This window comes from Chlorocebus sabaeus, chromosome 16, assembly GCF_047675955.1.
Source record: "Chlorocebus sabaeus isolate Y175 chromosome 16, mChlSab1.0.hap1, whole genome shotgun sequence".
In the NCBI taxonomy this organism is placed as follows: domain Eukaryota; kingdom Metazoa; phylum Chordata; class Mammalia; order Primates; family Cercopithecidae; genus Chlorocebus; species Chlorocebus sabaeus.
The window spans coordinates 4,121,438-4,136,931 of record NC_132919.1 but is presented as its reverse complement, the minus strand read 5'-3'; the positions used below and the strand labels follow the sequence as shown (position 1 = coordinate 4,136,931).

Here is a 15,494-nt window from a genome sequence, read left to right as displayed (position 1 = left end):
TAGAAAATGTTTGTGGGATATTAATCCTGCTTGTGCTTTAATCAGATTCTCAGAGCCTGCTATGCTTGTTTGGAGAGACGTATTTAAATATAAATAAATAGCAGATATCTGTGTCATATAACTTGAATGATCTGTAAACACACTATGGGAACTTCCCTGATAATGGTTGGTTGGCTGTGTGAGAATGTGGGAGATAGTGCCTAGGAATAGTAAACAGAATTCCTGAGAGACTGAGTGTACAGCTTCTTATGTGACTTGTTTAGAGGACAACCTTCTTTCCTTCCATCTATCCATGACTATGGATTTGACCATATATATTTAGCTAAAGTCTGTCATAAAATTAGTTTTATTCGCCATCTCTATATCTCTGTAGCTGTCCTGCTAATCTGAGCTTCGTTTGTGGTACTTTTGTTTTTTTTCCCCGAAACAGGATCTCATTCTGTCACCCAGGCTGGAGTACAGTGGCGCGTGATCACAGCTCACTACAACCTCCACCTCCCAGACTCAAGTGATTCTCTCACCTCAGCCTCCCAAGTAGCTGGGAGTGCAGGTGTGCGTGCCACCACATCCGGCTAATTTTCGTATTTTTTGTAGAGTTGGGGTTTTGCGATGTTGTCCGGGCTAGTCTTGAACTCCTGGGCTCAAGCCATTCACCTGCCTGGGCCTCCCGAAGTGCTGGGATTACAGGTGTGAGCCACCGCTCCCAGCCCTAAGCTTCCTTTGTAACCCAAGTGAACTACTTCAAAAAGTTTCAATTAAAAGGTTGCTTTTAACTTTTCTGCCTCGATTTTGCTTTCTCACACTCTAATTTCATACAGTTTCTAGTGTTTCATTTTAAGACATCATGTCTTAAATGAAACATGTCTCTCCCACTCTTCTTAATACTCCTGCCTCTCATTGCCCAGCTCTCACAGTTCTCCGGTATCTTAAAATATATTCCAGTTCTCCCAATGACCTTTAAGTACTAACAGGGTGTGGGCCCCACCTAACACTTCGAGCTTGTTTCCTGCTTTCATTCACTGTACCCCACCACACTGACTTTGTTGCTGTTCTTTGTGCGTGCCCAACATGCTGCTACCTCTGCGTCTTTGTCCTTGCAGTTCCCTTGGCCTGTAACAGTCCTCCACTGCTTCTCCACACAGCTGACCCGCTAGAGGGCGTCCTTCACTGGAATAAAAACCCCATGAGGGCAGGAACTTGTTCTGTTTTGCTCACTCCTGTGTCTCCCAGCTTAGAATCATGGCTGTGGTTGAAGGAAGGTATGAATTTCTCGAGCATCACCTGCTAGCCATCAAGAAAAGTTACCTGGATACATCCTTAGCTTCTTGCCAAGCAAACTGGCTGGTCCAGCTTTTATTATGCTCTGGATAACAAGTCTGCTAAGAGCTACCTAACCTACTTTTCATCCTGCCCATTTTTGTTTTAGCAACTAAAATATAATGTTTAAGGCCGGGCACGGTGGCTCACATCTGTAATCCCAGCACTTTGGGAGGCCGAGGTGGGCGGATCACTTGAGATCAGGAGTTCCAGACCAGCCTGACCAACATGGTGAAACCCCATCTCTACTAAACATACAAAAATTAGCCAGGTGTGGTGGTGCATGCCTGTAATCCCAGCTGCTCAGGAGGCTGAGTCAGGAGAGTCACTTGAACCTGGGAGGTGGAGGTTGCAGTGAGCCAAGATTGTGCCACTGCACTCCAGCCTGAGCAACAGAGACTGTCTCAAAAAATAATAATAATAAAATATAGTGTGTAAGAGCTCCGACTCTGCAGCTGGACATGGATTTAAATCCTAGTTTAAGCTATGATCATAAGCAAGTCAATTAATTACTCTCAGTCTCAGTGTCCTCAGCTTTAAAAGGGGGATCATCTGTAGCTCACAAGTAGCTGTCGGGATCCTAGGATATTTCTCAGGCACAGGAAAAGCCTTTTTCCACAGCGCCTGATGCTTTCACCCTGGCGTGCAGTCCTTCTCTCGAGTCTCCTCTAAAATCACTCTCCACTTCTTTTCCTCAGTAAAAGTAAAAATTGAAAAAAAAAGTAAGGTTTTTTTTTTGTAAATAGTATATTGAACAGAAAATTTATCATAAACTTTTATTAATTTGATGGAATTTGATCAGAAAAATACTTCTGACAACAACCCAAGTAACATGGGGAAAACATTCCATGTCCTGGGTATTCATGGACCGACACATTAGTCACTAGCCACATGTGGCTACTTAAATTTGATTAAATTTAAATAAAATTTAAAATTAACTTCTCAGTTGTGCTAGTCCTATTCCAAGTACTCAGTTGCCATGTGGCTAGTAGCTCCCCCAATGGACAGCACAGATTAATAGAACACTGGCATTGCCAGAAGTGCTTTGGGTAGTACCGTTCCAGAAAATGCCTCGTTAGTGTAGGTTGGTAGAAATAAGGAAAGAAGGAACTTTGCTGTTTCTACTTTTGAAATTTATCTGTTTATTGTTTTACTTATTGAACAAATGTCCCAGGTCATTGATAATTATGTGTAGTCTAGAGACCTCTCGCGGACTGTTCCTTTTATATCATTGTTTTCTTTTCTCTCCCTTTCCTTACTTTCACTGCTGTCACCAGCTGTAGCTGTTAGCTTTCTCCTTGTGGACTATTTTTACTGAGAAATAAAATTTATCCATTAGTGGACATTTCAAAGTAAAGCTACTGACTTGTGCGGCGATACACAGGATTCTGTCACTGGCAGGGTGATTTGCTGTGGGCAATTGGAGATATTATCATGATTTACAGCCTTGCTGAACAAAATGAGAAATTGCTGTGTCCCCAGAATCTCCTGTTGAACCTGTGGTATTTATTGAACTCCATTTGGTAAGGTGCTGTCAGGAGGAAGAGGAGATAACCATGGAATGGGTATAGAGGGAGAAGTAATTGGTAGTTAAACAAGAATAGCCAGAACTAAAGCTTATTCACAGGGAGTTCTGAAGTCTAGGAGGGATAAAAGAAATTGTGTATGAAAAGCTATATTGTAAGGTGAAAGGTAAAACATGCTTAGGAGTTACTTTGAAAACTCAGAATAGGGAGAGATTTTTTAAGGAAGTAATGGGGAATGTATTTTGGATGTTCAGGGAAAGTCTTGTTGCAGAAGACATTACTTGAGCTGAGCTTTGAAAAATGGCCCTCCTTTGGACATGGGGACATGAGATTGAGGAGAGGTCAGTGTTCTAGGTGGAAGGATTAGTGGGATGTGAGGTTGGAAGAGTGTGTTAAGGGCCAGGGTATTAAGGGCATTGGTTCAGCATTTGGATTTTATTCTGAGAGTCATGGAGCAATACTACTGAAAGGAATCAGCCACGGTAGCGACATAACTGGAATTGTCTGGGATGTGACACAATGACTGCAGTGCAGAGGATGGATTGAGAAGAAAGGAAGTCAGAGAGCAAGCTGCAGCAGTGAGCCATTTGGTAGGGGCCGTGGGGCTGGAGAGGACTGTTGGGAGAAAGACCGCAGAACATATGAAAGACAGGACTTTTGAAATCTGGTTGAATGTTGAGAGAGAATCAAAGATGACTCAAGAGTTCTAGGTCTGGATGACTCAGACAAATGGCTGAGCTGCTAAGAGGTAGAGGAGGAATAGATTTGAGAACAAATATTTTGACCTCACTTTTGGACATATTTGCTTTGCCCAGTATACTTCTATGTGGTGGTGTCTAAGTTGGAAGTGTTTCCAGTCAGGCGTTTGGGGTGGAAATAGCTAGTTACCTAATATTTGTTGTGCATCTCTTATGAAACCAGCCCAGTCGTCACTGCTGTACAAGGTGAGCTTTCGAAAGATGTGTAAGTCATGTCACTGATTGTAACATGAGGCAGATGAACCTCACAGAGCTGAATTGCATTCAGGAAAAAACGTATTTTACGGTAGGTGCAAGGTACTATGCCAGAGATGACAAAATGAGCAAGACACAACCTTAACCTTAATGGAACTTGCAGAACAGAGAGGGGAAGGCGAAGTATTTCAAATAAGCATGCATGTTTTGTTTTCTAGTTATACTGGGTTTTCTCTTCTACATTCATGATTAATGGCACTACTGTTCAGCCAGACTCTCAAGTCACTAACCAAAAAGTTATCCCCAACTCCCCCCTAAGTCTGCATCAGTCACCAAATACCCTGGATGCTGTACACCTCTCACATCGGTGCTTTCCTCTCTCCTTCATTCCATTAGTACATAGTTCTCAACCTGGAGAACCCTGCACGGTACAGTCACCTGGGACCTTTTAAACATCCAGATTTGTGGGCTGGGCATGGTGGAAGCTCATGCCTGTAATCCCAGCACTTTGGAAGGCCGAGGCGGGCAGGTCACAAGGTCAGGAGTTTGAGACCAGCCTGAGCAACATGGTGAAACCCCGTCTCTACTAAAAGTAAAGTACAAAAACTAGCCAGGCTTGGTGGTACACGCCTGTAATCCCAGCTACTCAGGAGACTGAGGCAGGAGAATTGCTTGAACCCGGGAGGCGGAGGTTGCAGTGAGCTGAGATCGTGCCACTGCAGTCCAGTGTGGGCGACAAGAGTGAGACTCCGTCTCAAAAGAAATAAAAAAAAAGAAAAGTAGTGGTGGTGGTAATTCATCACCAATGAAGAGCTTTTCTAATCTGATGCCAACAAGGAAGATAGTATTTTCTGGGAAGCTGACACTTTAATGAAATATTTTATGTGGAAGATCCTAATATAAGCCTGAAACAAAAAATTATTCTTGTAGTTCTCCAAATAGAATGTTATCACAACCTTTATAATCATTTCTCTTTTATCTGATGGACATAGTTAAAGCAGAATAGAAATAAAGTCATTTAGTCATTAAAGAATTACATGAAGAGGCCGGGCATGGTGGCTTATGCCTGTAATCCCAGCATTTTGGGAGATCGAGGCCAGGGTATCACCTGAGGTCAGGAGTTCAGGACCAGCCTGGCCAACATGATGAAACCCTGTCTCTACTAAAAGTACAAAAAAATTAGCTGGGCATGGAGGCAGGCGCCTGTAATCCCAGCTACTTTAGGAGGCTGAGGCAGGAGGATTGCTTGAACCCGGGAGGCAGAGGTTGCAGTGAGCCAAGATTGCACCACACCATTGCACTCCAATCTGGGCGACAAGCAAAACTCTGTCTCAAAAAAAAAAAAAAAAAAATACATGAAGAACACTAATTCACTGCTAAAGTTTTGGCTAGAATAGAAGAACTATAGGAATGTAGAGAAAGGAAATGCCAGGGTGGTGGTAATTGAAAAACACCGAATACAGTGTGGGTTAGAACTGGAGTGTCCAGAGGGCAGTAGAGTGCATTTACGGTAGGAAATGGAAGGAGCTCATTTAATTCCTGCATTAATTAATGACTGATCTTGATGTTCTGTTATTGGAGCTGAAATCTGGCATCATGGTATTAATGGGATGGGCTCTGGCTTGAGATCCCAAATCTTGAGTCTGTCTTCTGCTAATTGTGTGATTTTGGGCAACCCACTTAACCTAAGTGAATTTCACTGTTAGTATATTACTTTTTCCATATAGTTAGAATCTGAGATGATGAATGTGAAGAACTTAACTGCCATAGGAGACAAAAAGTACTAATTCCCTCTTTCTCTTTATTGCAAAATATTACAGGAAAGTATACATTTCCTTTTACCCCATCAAATGATGTTGACACTAATCTGGCAAAGAGTTACCAGGGCATTAAAATCTTCCACTATACAGAATTTTTTGTTTTTATGTATAGCTGTTTTAGTTTCCTGTGGCTTTAACAGATTTCCACAAGCTAGATGGCTTAAAACAACGGAAACGTGTTCTTATGATTCTGGAGGACAGAAGTCTGATTGAAATCAGCATCGCTGGTCTCAAATCAAGATCTCAGTGGGGCCCTATTCCCTCTGGAGGCTCTAGGAGAAATCTTTTTCCTGATTCTTCCACCTGCAAGAGGCTGCTGATATTCCTTGGCTATTGGCTGCGGCATTCCAGTCTTCAAGGACAGCATCTTCAAATTTCTCTCTGTTCTGTGTTCACGTGACCTTCTACTCTGAGTAGGTCAAATCTCCCTCTGCTTTTTTTTTTTTTTCCCATGGAGGCTCACTCTGTGGTCCAGGCTGGAGTGCAGTGGCGCGATCTCGGCTCACTGCAGCCTCCGCCTCCTGGGTTCAAGTGATTCTCCTGCCTCAGCCTCCCGAGTAGCTGGGACTACAGGCGCCTGCCACCATACCTGGCTAATTTTTGTATTTTTAGTAGAGATGGGGTTTCACTTTGTTAGCCAGGATGGTCTTGATCTCCTAATCTCATGATCCGTCTGCCTCGGCCTCCCAAAGTGCTGGGATTACAGGCGTGAGCCACCATACCCAGCCTAGAAGGGCTACAGTTTTAACCCTTGCATTTAGATATGTGTGATTTTGAGTTAGTTTTTATACGTAGCGGTATCTAGGAATAGGGCTTTGTGTTTTCCATATAAATCTCCAATTGTTCTGGTCCCATTGCTCTTTCCTCATTGAAATGCCTTGACACCACTGTCGGAGCATTTGTATATGTCAGAGTCTGTTCCTGGATTCCGTCATATTGCATTGCTCTGGATATCTGTCTTGATGCCAGTATGATGCCGTCCTATTTACTGTAGCTTTATACGCAGCCTTGAGCAGGTAAATGCTAAACCTTTTTCTTTCCCCCACGCAGAATTTTTTTTGGCTATTCTAGGAACTTTGCATTTCCACCCAAATTTTAGAATCAGCTGCCTGTGCTTGTGCATGCCTGTAATCCCAGCAGTTTAAAAGACCGAAGTGGGAGGATCCCTTGAGGCCAGGCGTTCGAGGCCAGCTTGGGTGCCATCCTGAGACCCTGTCTCTACAAAACAATTGGCCACGTGTGGTGGTGCTTACCCGTAGCTCCCGCTGTTTGGAAGGCTGGGGCAGGAGAATCACTTGAGCCCAGGAGTTCGAGGCTGCAGTGAGTTGTGATCAGGCCACTGCACCCCAGCCTGGGTGACAGAGGGAGACCCTGTTTCTAAGAAAAAAAAAATGTAGAATAATTCTTTCAAATTCTACGAAAATAGTTCGCTGGGATTTTTATTGGGAAGTTATTGAATCTATAGACCAATTTGGAGAGACCTGACATCTTAACAGTACTGAGCTATTGAGCCTTCCAGTCCATGAGCGTAGTATATCACTCTGTTTATTTAGGTTGCCTTTCATTTCTGTCAGCAGTGTTTTATAGTTTTCAGTGTGCATGCATTGCACATTGTGTTACATTTATCTCTAAATAGTTCGTATGTTTGGTGTGCTGTATAAACGCATTACCATAGCCTGTACGTTGGTAACTTAGGGCTTTGATAACATGACATGAAGTAGGAAGAAGACTTTGATTTAAGGAAGATACGAAGTTTGATTTTGGACTTGTTGAGTTTATAGTACCAGTCAATCATTCTTTCAGCAGGAGCCGTTGAAGGAAAGAGAGATTCGGGTCCATTTTTATAGCAGTGACAGTGAAGTTATGGGTGTGCATGAGACCACATTCAAAGAAGAAGCTTTAGGAAAAGTTCCGTTGTAGGTCTGAACCTTGCAGCACTGTGCCTTTTTAGAAAGTGGATAGTCAGAATAGATGAAGGGTCTGTAACAAGGTTAGGAAGAAAGCTAGAATACAGAGTTAGGAAGCCAAAACAAGAGTTTCAAGAATGGGGTGATTGACAGGCTACAGAGAGGTTGAGGCGCTTGAAGAATAAGGAAAAGGTCATCGAAGTGGGTGATTTGATCATTGTGACTTTAGCAGAGGGATGTGAGTAGGAGCCAAGTTTCAGAAGGTTCGGGAGGCAAGAGAGGAAGTAGTGACTAAAGAGGACTCTTCAGAAATTGGTGGAGAAGGCAAAAAGTGTGATAGACTGGGCAGTTAAGAGCATAACCGTGTGGAAGAGGTGTTTGTCTAGGGGTAGGAGGCGGTACTGTGAGCCTGTTTCTGAGGGTGAGGAGGTAAGCTTGGAGAGAGGCATATCTTGAAGATGCAGTGGCTGCTGTTGTGGCTTAGGGTGTGGTAAGAAGTGAGAGGTTACAGAATTCTAGGCGTTCCAGATAGATAAACTGCTTTCTTCCCTTTCATTTGGCTCTGGGTGTCATTTTAACATCCTAATTCTTTAAAATCACCAGCAGGGGAGCAGGGCTTGTATGGCCTCTCAGCCAAATCTGACCTGAAACCTGTTGACTTGTTTTTGTGCAGTCCTTAAGCTAAGAATTTGTTTATATGTTATAGATGTAACATATAAAAATAGCTTATACATATTAACTCTATTTTAAATATTTTAAACTGATTGAAGAAAAATCAAAACAATATATCATGATGTGAAAATTACATGAAATTCCATTTTCAGTGTTCATAAATAAAGTATTTTTAGGGAAACAGCCACACTCATTCATTTGTACTTTGGTTTTACAACTGGCAGAGTTGAGTAGGGCCACGGAGACTGGGTGGCTCCCAGAGCTAAAATAGTTGCTATCTAGCCCTTTACAGAAAGTTTGCCAACTCCTGAACTAGAAGGAAGAGTGTTCTAAAAGTCAGTTTTGGTTTCTCTCCTGACTGCCTTGTAACTTCTGAAGAGGTAATTTGCTGATTAACTACTTTTTTGCAATAGACATTACACTCTTTATTTTAGGCTATTCATAATGAATGCAAATTTTTTTTTTTTTGTCTTAAGCATGTTTTGTTAACTCAACAGTGATGAACTATCAGAAAGGATACCTACTGAAAGACTGACCATAGACTGCACTCATGGAGAACAGCTAGATATTATTTGGAAAGAAACATGAGAAAATTGGAAGTTCCTGGCATTCTTCACTGATACTTAGTGTAGCTTTTTTCGTGAAACTCTAGGTTTTATCTATTATTTAAATTTCTAGGTTTGCCATCCTCTCCTCTCTCCTCTCCTTTTTTGAGACAGACTGTCTCTGTCTCAAAGGCTGGAATGCAGTGGCATCATCTCTGGGACTACAGGCATGTGCCACCATGCCCAGCTAATTAAATTTCTAGGCTTGCTTTTCAAATGAAAGTTGGAAGGGGACAAAGAAAAAACCACGGCTGAAAACTGGGCACTGGATGAAGAATAAGCAGGCGGAGAAGCAGCAGCAGTGGTAAACCTTACTAAACCAGACACTGCTCCGAGTGATTTAACCTATCCTAATAACTTTCCACATCGTTCTCTAAGACAGTGGTCCCCAATCTTTTTGGCACCAGGGACTGATTTCGTGGAAGACAGTTTTTTCATAGATGGAGTAGGGAAGGGAGTAGTTTCAGGATGAACCTGCTCCACCTCAGATCATCAGGCATTAGAGTCTCGTAAGGAGCGTGCAGCCTAGATCCCTGGCGTGCGCAGTTCACAGTAGGGTTCGCGCTCCTGTGAGAATCTAATGCTGCTGCTCATCTGACAGGAGGCCGAGCTCAGGTGGGCAAGGTGGCTCGCCCGCAGCTCGCCTCCTGCTGGGTGTGGCCCAGTTCCTAACAGGCCACAAACTAGTACCCGTCCACGGCCTGGAGGTTGGGGACCCCTGCTCTAAGATAATATCATTAGTCTCATTTTCCACGTGAGAAGACTGAAGCACAGAGAGGAGTAAGTAACTTGCCCGAGGTCACACAGCTAGTAAATGGGTAAGCTGGGGTCAAGCCCAGTCAGTGAGGCTCTGAAATGCATGCTCTGGGCTATCAGTGTGCAGGGAGAATCTTGCAACACAGGACTGACTACCCTGAGTTGCTTTCTAAGAACTGTAATAATAGCTAATATCTTTTGACCACCTACTGCGGGGCAGGTTGTATTCTAAGGTTATTACATGTATTAGCAGTTTCAGTGTTTACAGCATCCTTACAGATGAAGAGAATGAGTCACCTGCCTAAGGTGTATCCAAACTAGGTTTGATCCCTGTCAGTCTCGCCCTAGAACCTGTGCCCTGTAAATTCTCTCTCCATTATTGCTCAGAATGATAATTTTGTACTTTTTCTTGCAAGAACTGTATAACTTGGTGACACTTCAAGGACACATTTGTGTTGCTGTTTGTAAGCAGACAGTATTCCCCACAGGCTGGTAATGTCTCAGCCATAAGCACTCCTCCGTTATGCTATGAAATGGTGTGGCAATTGAGGTAGCACTGGTAAGTGCTCATAAGCTTCCTGAGTACTTTTGTGATCCTTTGGGTTTCCCCGACAAAAGCTGCCGGGTGGGGGAGCATCTGTAATTTTGTGACTAAGAGTCCCAAATCATGCCAAAGCCCTGCTTTTATCTTGCCTCTTCTCTGCTCATTCCCTTGGTAGTTTATATCTTGTGTCACTGTCCAGGCAGCTGCCGCGTATTTGAATGAGGAATTCGGTAGAGAGACTGGGGCTGTTGCTGTAGAGTTTAGAATTTGTGTGTATAACTGATGTTTAAGGAAATGTGTATGGTTTCCCAGAGAGCAGCGGGGGAAGATGGCTGGAAACAGCTTTCAGGATCTCCTCCACTTGAAGGCTTAGATAGAGGAATCAGCAACTTTCCAGTCTTTTTTTTTTGTTTTGTTTTTTTGTTTTTTTAAATATAGGGTCTCTATGTCGTCCAGGCTGGAGTGCTGTGGTGTGATCTCAGCTCACCGCAGCCTCCACCTCCCAGGCTCATGCGATCCTTCCACCTCAGCCTCCTGAGAGCTGGGACTACAGGTGCCCACCTCCACCCCTGGCTCATTTTTATATTTTTTTGTAGACATGGGGTTTTGCCATGTTGCCCAGGCTGGTCTCAAACTCCTAATCTCAAGTGACCCACCCACCTTGGCCTCCCAAAGTGCTAGGGTTACAGGCATGAGCCACTGTACCCGGCCTAATTTTCCATTCTTGAAGGCAGATGTTCCTATAATTTCACCTGTTACCTACGTCCTTTTGATTCTAGCTCACCTAAAGGTCTTCCACATATCTTTTTTTTTTCCCCTTGTTATACACTCAGGATCTAAGATTGTCTATTTGAATGTTTGCCAGGGCTGCAACACCTTAGCACATAAATCAGTATCCAGCTTCTTTGTAACTGTTAGTTTTGTTCTTGCCCTTCTTGTTTCTGATACGACTTTGATTCTACATTTGATACTGCTTTGATTACCTTGTTTGGAATAGGTGCTAATTAGGTTGCCCCCCACCCTTTCTGATATAGAGTCTTGCTTTATTGCTCAGGCTGGAGCACAGTGGCATGATCACAGATCACTGTAGCCTCGACCTCCTGAGCTCAAGCAATCCTCCCACCTCAGCCTCCCAAGTAGCTGGGACTACAGGTGCATGACACCACACCCAACTAAATTTTTCAATTTTTTTATGAAAAAAACAAAAAATTGCTGTGTTGCCCAGGCTGTTCTCAAACTCCTGGGCTTTAGAGATCCTCCTGCCTGGCCCCCCAAAGTGCTAGGATTATAGGTATGAGCCACCACACCCAGTCTAGATTGCCCGTTTAACTCTTAAAAGAGGCAGCTCCTAATCTGCCAGAATGCTTAGTGCATAAATATGTGCAGATTGACAGTTTAAGTGAAATGGAAATTCCCCAGCCAGCTATAGTCATGCTGGGTTGGAACTGTTGAGGAGCAAAAGATTTAGGTTGGGTAGAATATGGTGTGATTGAAACCACAGTTAGAGGGTTCAGGTTGCTTATGGAAGAAAAGGTTACCACAGCGGAAACTTGGAGGCTGTCTCTTGGCAAGTGGGATGTAATTTTGCAGCCACGAGGTTGAACTAGCGAGATGTGGTGTATACTATAGCCATCCTTTTCAGTTGACTTGCATAGAAGCTGGTGAGTGGCTGACATTTTTGTCAGTGAACTCTTGGAGGAGAGGGCGAGGCGTGGGCTCATAATTATTTGTATTTCTTACAGAGAAATGTACAGTGTTAATGTACTTTGTCTGTTTGACAAATCTGTTGACTGATACAAGCTTTAAAGGAGAATCTGACCAAGAGAATAAGATTGAGACTTTTTCTTGCATTTTCTGGGTCCAGTATGCTACAAACAAATACAGGCTTTATTTAAATCTTTTGAAGTAAGATACTGCTTTTCTGGAACATTTTCTTTTTTCTTTTTTTTTTTTTTTTTTTTTTTGAGACGGAGTCTTGCTCTGTAGCCCGGGCTGGAGTGCAGTGGCCGGATCTCAGCTCACTGCAAGCTCCGCCTCCCGGGTTTACGCCATTCTCCTGCCTCAGCCTCCCATGTAGCTGGGACTACAGGCCCCCGCCACCTCGCCCAGCTAGTTTTTTGTATTTTTTAAGTAAGACGGGGTTTCACCGTGTTAGCCAGGATGGTCTTGATCTCCTGACCTCGTGATCCGCCCGTCTTGGCCTCCCAAAGTGCTGGGATTACAGGCTTGAGCCACCGCGCCCGGCCCTCTGGAACATTTTCTTTACGCTGGCTTAAACCAGGAGGTCTCTCACCACACTCCATTTGTATCCCCTATCAGAGTGCTCAGGATTTACTGCATTGGCTTAATTGCCTGTCTTCTCTATTGCTCATAACTTTTTTCTTTGTTTGGTTGTTTTGTTAGTTTGTTTGTTTTTTGAGATGGGGTGTCCTCTGTCGCCCAAGGCTGGAGTGCAGTGGCACGATCTTGGCTCACTGCAACCTTCGCCTCCCAGGTTCAAGCAATTCTTCTGCCTCAGCCTCCCGAGTGGTTGGGACTACAGTTGCGTGCCACCACGCCCAGATAATTTTTATATTTTTAGTAGAGATTAGGTTTCACCATATTGGCCAGGCTGATCTTGAACTCTTGACCTTGTGATCGGCCCGCCTCAGGCTCCCAAAGTGCTGGGATTACAGGCATGAGCCACTGGACCCGGCTGGTTGGTTTTTTTTGAGACAGGGTCTTGCTCTGTTGCCAGGCTGGAGTACAGTGGCACAATCTCGGCTCTTTGCAGCCTGAACCTCCTAGGCTCAAGGGAATCCTCCTGCCTCAGGCTCCCAAGTACGCACACCTCTGCTCCTAGCTACTCTGGAGGCAGAGGCAGGTGGGTCACTTGAGCCTGGGAGTGCAAGGCAACATAGCCCTGGCAACATAGCAAGGCCCACCTGTACAAAAAATTTAAAAATTGATAGCCAGGTGTGACGGCACACACTTGTGGTCCCAGGTACTAGGGAGGCTGAGTCAGGAGGATCACTTGAGCCCAGGAGTTTGAGACCAGGCCTGGCAACATAGTGATACCCCATCTCTACAAAAAATTTAAAATTAGGCAGGCCTGGTGGCAAGCACCTGTAGTCCTAGCTACTCTGGAGGCTGAGGTGGGAAGATCACTTGAGTTCAGGAGTTTGAGGCTGTGATGAGCTAGGATTGTGGCACTGTGCTCAAGCTGAGTGACAGAGACCTGATTTCTTTAAAAAAAAAAAAAGAAAAGAAAAAGGAAAGATTGGGAAAGGATGCAGGGAAGCATGTGAAAGGGACAGAGAACCAGAATCAGAGGGTGGTACTGTGGTTGCTAAAATAAGAGAAGGGATGGACAACAGTGTGATGTGGTGTCATAGGTCGAGGAGGAGAACCACCGGCAGGAGTCCGTTGGACTTGGCAATTAGAAGGTCATGGGTGAGAGGAGTTTCAAGGGGGTGGTGGGGACAGAAGAGGGAATGGCAGGTGAGACAATGGTGTATGGTAGCTAGAGATGGCGGGGCTGAGGGTTTCAGATGTGATGTGGGTGTGGGATGCTTTAATAGATAAGAAACTTAAACTGGCTTATATGTTGACTAGAACCACCCAGTTGAAAGAGAGACTGGAGTTCGGAGATGGGGTGGTTGATGATAAAGCAAAGGTCCTGAGGAGTGAGGAGAGTGATGAGATTTAGGGAGCACATAGGACGATTAAACTTGGGTAGGAAGGATATACCCTTTCTAAGGAAGCAAAGGGGAGATGGGAATCATTGCTGGGACGGTGGGAGTTATTGTCAGTAGCTCAGTTTTCTCAGGGTATTGGCATGGAATGAGGCAGATTGGATGGGAGATGGGCCTGAGGGCAGTGTCAAGATTTGGAATGTCTGTGGTGTGGAAGAGGGAGGGGTGAAGGGACCAAGGCCCGGAGGATGGTTGTAGCAGCGCTGTGGAGCCATAGAGACCTCGACTGATAAAGCTGCCTATTTGCATGGTTGCATAAATCCCCTGTCTCATCCCTCCTTAAGACTCCAGAGCTCAGGCAAAGGAGAAGTTCTGTGACTGCTTCCTCAGGGAAGCGTTTCCCAACCTCTTCAGTTCACTTGCTTTATAGGCACTCATGGCTGTTTTTACCTTCTAGCTCTCTAATGTAGAGTTGTAGTTTTGCATTTGACCGTTATAATTATTTTAATTATAAATTATAACCGAAGTTATCTGACTTACGACTGAGCATGGTAGCTCATGCCTATAATGCCAACACTTTGGGAGGCCAAGGTGGGTGGATCACTTGAGGCCGGGTGTCTGAAACCAGCCTGGCCAACATGGCAAAACCCTGTCTCTACTAAAAATACAAAAATGAGCCGGGCGTGGTGGTGCCCACCTGTCATCCTAGCTACCTGGGAGGTTGAAGCAGGAGAATCGCTTGAACCCAGGAGACGGAGGTTGCAGTGAGCCAAGATTGCGCCACTGTGCTCTAGCCCAGGCGACAGAGTGAGACTCTGTCTCAAAAAAAAGAAGAAAAAATTGTTTATCTTTGTGTTTCTCAGTAACTCAGGGCTCTGAGGACAGGTATGTCAGTGCGCTTACCATCGTGCAGTGTCCAGCACCTAGTGGACACTTGATAAATGCTTGTTGAATTTAATGAATCAAATACAGTGGTTCTCAACCTTTTTACCTGCCCCAACGCGCCTGTGGAAGATGGCGTGCCTCCATCTGAACCATTATTAACTGCCCTGATCTTCACCTGAAGGGGGACAGGTGCCAGGGTTGGGGAGCGTGATTAATATGATCACAGGCCCTGGAATAAGAATGTTGGACTCAGATCCCAGCCCGTCCTCTCACTAGCCTTGCAGCCCAGGGGAAATCTGTAACCTCTCTGTGCCCCAGTGTCCTCCTCTATAAAATGGGGCTGGTATATAGCAGTACCTACCTCATAGGCTTGCCATGAAGATGATATGAAGCTGGGCACAGTGGGATGTGCCTGTGGTCCCAGCTGTGGGAGGCTGAGGCAGGGGAAACAGTTGAGTCCAGGAGTTTGAGTCTAGCCTGGGCAACATAGTGAGACCCTCATCTCTTAAAAAAAAGAAAAAAAAGAAAAAAAAAAAAGGCCAGGTGCGGTGGCTCATGCCTGTAATCCCAGCACTCTGGGAGGCCAAGGCGGGTGGATCACAAGGTCTGGAGTTTGAGACCATCCTGGCCAACATGGTGAAACCCTGTCTTTACTGAAAATATAAAAAATGAGCCAGGCGTGGTGGCATGTGCCTGTAGTCCCAGGGAGGCTGAGGCAGGAGAATTGCTTGAACCCAGGAGGCGGAGGTTGCAGTGAGCCTAGATCGTGCTACTGCACCCCAGCCTGATGACAGAGTGAGACTCCGTCTCACAAAAAAAAAAAAAAAAAAAAAGA

At 44.6% G+C, this 15,494-nt stretch overlaps 1 protein-coding gene across 3 annotated transcripts in view; it reads left to right on the top strand.

The window, feature by feature from the left end:
* ANKFY1 (ankyrin repeat and FYVE domain containing 1) overlaps positions 1–15,494 on the top strand; it is a 103,370-nt gene that overhangs the window by 2,875 nt on the left and 85,001 nt on the right. The window lies entirely within an intron of this gene.